Source organism: Octopus sinensis, linkage group LG19 (assembly GCF_006345805.1).
Source record: "Octopus sinensis linkage group LG19, ASM634580v1, whole genome shotgun sequence".
In the NCBI taxonomy this organism is placed as follows: Eukaryota; Metazoa; Mollusca; class Cephalopoda; order Octopoda; family Octopodidae; genus Octopus; species Octopus sinensis.
Genome location: NC_043015.1, coordinates 53645755 through 53650754, shown reverse-complemented (window position 1 = coordinate 53650754; position 5000 = coordinate 53645755). Strand labels below are relative to the sequence as shown.

Here is a 5000-nt window from a genome sequence, read left to right as displayed (position 1 = left end):
ATCTATCTATCTATCTATCTATCTATCTATCTATCTATCTATCTATCTATCTATCTATCTATCTATCGATCTGTCTGTATGTCTATCTATCTATCTATCTAGCTATCTATCTATCTATCTATCTATCTATCTATCTATCTATCTATCTATCTATCTATCTATCTATCTAACTATCTATCTACCATCTGTCTATATATCTATCTATCGATCGACATACATGAATATCGATACATAAATATCATCGTCGTCATCATCATCATCATCATCATCATCATCATCATCTTCATCATCATCATCATTATTATCATCCTCCCCACCACCACCACACCATCACTATCTCTGCCATCATGATCTTTATCATCACCATCTCCAGCACCACCGCCGCTGATGATGATGAGGATGACGATCTTCATGATCCTGATCCTGATCCGCATCATCATCATCACTATCATCATCTTCCGTGTAATCATCCTTACACTAACAAAACGCCCAACAATAAAAACAACACCAATTTATTTCTACAGCAAAGCAAATTCGAAAACTTCCAATCGTAGCCGTGTTTTACAGACACAGTTTGCAGCCCTTTTGCTAAATTGCTTCATTACGACGGGACACATTTTAGACGCAGATGCCTACCACAGGAACGTGCATATTTATTACAAATATATTACAACTCTCATAAATAAAATATATCCTATAATTATGAGCCAACCTCATTTGACACTTTCCGAAAATGTTTATATAAACCCGACCCTTTTATATGATGAGTAATTGTATAATAATTGAATATCATAGGTTTCTTATATGCCTCTTGGACGTGGATGGGATGTCCTCTGTCAATGTGAATAGCAATGTTAATTAAATGATCTTTTAGGTTTGTCTAACTTGTAAAGTACAAACTACAGAACTACCCGATCCCATGCCGCTTTTGTTTCTTCATATCTTTTTGGAAGATAGATATTTTTTTATTGAATGTATTAAAAAATACATTTCCGAATATTTCAGAATTTAGTGCGGGAAAAAATGGAGTTGAGTGGATACTCCATACGTCTCCTCAAAACATATGAGGAAATAAAACTGTGGTTTATTATTCTCAGACCGACCCCGATCCCAAATGGTTTTTCACTCCAGATTATAACATAATTGCTATTTATATCAACTAAAATGCATTTGTAGAACATTTTATCCGAAAATATTAGGTTTTCAAAGATTTATGAGGAAACAAATTTAGCTGGGTGAATTATCTGACCCCCATCTTATATGCATTTCGTTTTGCACATAAAATTCCGAAATAATCGTAATCTGCACCATCTGAATTGATTTTGTAGAAATTTTGTTAAAACACGTATTTTTCAGCAAGTTATGAGGAAAACAATCGGTGTGTGTTAATTATTCGAAATTCCAGTCCATTTCTCCGAAAATCTTTTTCACAATATATTCCGACATAATCCTTCTTTATACCATACAAAATGTGTCTGCGGAAAATTTTATGAAAAAATATCCATTTTGCAGAGAACCAAATCCACTGAGGAGGCACACATCTATAGTTATAACATCGTAAAACAGACCCGCGATCATACTCATTCAGGTGTAGTGAGTGATTCTACATCTGCCTCACCTCGTTTCTTTTCAGCATTTAAACTAGGTTACGAGAACTCAATTCAACGTTATCATAAAGTAAATTTGTATCGCCTTCGTAAAGAAATATATTTCTTACAAATATATTTCTTAAAGGGAATTCACAAAGATAACTTACAGTTCTTCGTTAAAATCATAATACACTTAGACGTTCCGATAAATGACATTACAGACACAGGTGTTCAGTGAAATAATTTTCACAGACATCCAATTAAATCATATTACACATAGATATACATTCAAATGATATTACAAATCTTCGTTCAAGTGTGTGATATTAAGAGATTATATTCAACTATATTGACAGGTTTATTCAATTTTATGCGGCAACAAGCCAATTAATTCTAATCCACAGGCGAAATATAGTTTGCCAGATATGGCAATATGCTTCGCATCCTTGCAGATCTATCTAGTAATCTTGTCAGTCTAAAGCAAACAACTTCGTCGTTTAATTTACTTACATTTTTTTCTGATTTCGAAATGGCGGCGGTGATTAAATGATTTTAGCTTATTTCTAGAGTAAAGAATGTTTGATAAGTAAATGAAAATTCATAGCCAAACTTAAAAGGTTTTTAGCTATTTTATTAAATGTTTTAAAATTAATTATAACCTTAAGAGAGGTATTTTAAGAAATTATTAAGACTCGTTAAACTTAGTGAATTTAGTTAGGCGGTTAGTTATCCACACCATTACTTCAGCGGAGAAAATGTTCAAGGGCATTTCTTCTGGCTCCTAATGTTCTAAGTTCAAATGTCACTGACGTTGTGTTTGTCTTTAAGGTGGTGAGCTGGTAGAATCGTTAGCACACCAGAAAAAGTGTTTGCGGCATTTCGCCCGTCTTTACTTTCTGAGTGCAAATTCTGCTGAGGTCTTTTCTTGCCTTTTATCTTTTCGGGGTCGATAAAATAAATATCATTCGAACATTGGGATCGATGTAATCGACTAGCCCCCTCCTCCAAAATTAATAGCCTCGTGCCCAAATTTGAAAGCAATCTTACTGAATTATGGCTAATTGCCTTACATCGAAGACTTGCATAGAGTGTAATTAGTGATGTAATTATTATCTACTGATTGAAGGTGGGGATCGCAGAATCGTTTCGGCGCCGAAAAAAAGCCTGTCTGGAGTAATTTTCCCAAGGTGCTTTCATTCTTAGTTAAAATCCTTCTGAGACTCATCTTTGCCGTCCATCAAATCGGGATCGTTAAAATAAAGAATCACTCAAAAACTGGGACGATGGTATCGAATAATATCCCTCACCTAAATATTCCTGTCCTTCTGTTTAAATGAGAAACTACGAGAATGCGCTGAAAAGATCATAATTTGATTATGAAGGAGTGATGCTAGTTCTGTGAAGTCTTGTACGCTTTAGTTTCAATGCTTCTTATTAATAACTGCATTGTTTCTTTCGTGGTAAACTGACATCTAACTCTTCAAAGAAGACTTCAAATGTAACTAGTAGCAGTTTCTCTTGAAAAATAAGAAAATTTGGCATCGTGATGCCACAAAATATCTACTGAAAACGGTTTAGAACTCGAATACATTAATGCTGGCATGGTTACTATATTATGGAATGACACGGCAGTTTTATCAACAGTGCAAAAGTGGGCGGATGAATTTAGGAGGGGAACAGAACATCTTTAAGATGACTCAACGTTTGGACGTCATGCAAACACCACCACCGAGTGGAACGTTGATCATGTTTATCACATGATGATAGATGATAGGAGAGTGACTATAAATTAGATAACCGAATTTATTACCATATCCCGTGAGACAGTTGATAATATTCTGCACAATGAGATTGGCATGACGTAGGTTTCTGTTCGGTACCTAATAAAAAGCGCATCAACTGATCACATCACGGGAAAATCTGACGTTGTTTAAAGCAGATACATCTGGTTTACTTAAACGTTTCCTAACCCAGGATGTTGTTGGCTTCATCACTTTGAACCAAGAACAAAGGGACAATCTAAGCAGTGGAGACATCTCTCTTCACCTGTTCTAAACAAAGCCAAGCTCGTTTTATCTGCAGGGAGGCTGATTGTCTCAGTTTTGGGGAATGTAGAAAGCATTGTGCTCAATGTGTTTAACGACTATCTTCAAAATGGCCACACCATCCATGGAATGTATTATGGCAACAGGGTGAGGCAGTTTCCAAAAGCTATCGAGACCAAACGCCCAGGAAAACTGAGTAAAGGTCTCCTGTTTTATCAGGATAATGACCCAGTACACAAGTCCTTGATTTCAGGGCCTTCTGTCTGTGGTTTTGGACTTGTTCATCACCCTCTCTATTCTGATTTTGACCTATCTGACTATCAACAGTTCCCTAACATGAAAAGAACACTTGCCTTCGAACAAATTATCGCAGTGATGATGATGTCATATCTGGAGTTAATGACATTTTTGAGCTATAAGATGAAAGATTCTTCACCAATGGGATCCAACCATTGCAACAAGGATGGAAAAAATATGTGGACAACAAGGGGAAATTTGTTGAAAGATAAACCACATTTGGTCGGCCTATAAAGTTTCAGCCGACCCTCGTTAATATAAAGCCATTCTGCTTGCGATCGTCTATCGCCTTATTATTGCTGATATGTAGAGTTATATCTAACAGCTACTATCTCACATTGGATGGATCCGTCTCTTAAGCGAGTCCATTATTGAGATCGTTCCATCATCTCCCTTTGGCCGGTGTCAACAGGCAGTTTTATCTGTCTGGTGCATTTCGAGAAAAATATTGGGTGAATGAGACTGTAGTAGATGAAAGCAGATTCCTTCCTTTTTGACGAAGCCCTCACAACGTTCTCCAGTTTCGTTTGAAGATGAAGATGATATTAAGGAGAGAGGAAAGCAAACAGGATTTGGATGTGCAAATTCCATGAACTTTCCATCACAAATTGCCTGAAGATCCTATACACCTACAGCCGGAGCTGTAGCAAGAGTGATTCGCACAAAGCAATATAATACATACATAGATACATACATACATACATACATAAACACGCACACACACTCACACACACACACTCATGCACACACACAGACACATATAAATATATATTCATATATATATATATGTATATTCATATATATATATATATATATATATTCATATATATATGTATATATATATAAGAGCACCATCCAAGCGTGATCGTTGCCAGAATAGCTGACTCGCTTCCGAGCCGGTGGCACGTAAAAAGCACCATTCGAGCGTGGCCGTTGCCAGTACCGCCTGACTATCCCACGTGCCGGTGGCACGTAAAAACACCCACTGCATTCTCGGTGTGGTTGGCGTTAGAAAGGGCATCCAGCTGTAGAAACTCTGCCAGATCAGACTGGGGTCTGGTGCAGCCAT

General features: G+C 36.7%; 1 long non-coding RNA gene across 1 annotated transcript in view; it reads right to left on the bottom strand.

Moving 5' to 3' along the window:
• LOC118767120 overlaps positions 1-5000 on the bottom strand; it is a 19644-nt gene that overhangs the window by 13752 nt on the left and 892 nt on the right. The gene's annotated exons all lie outside the window — the stretch shown is intronic.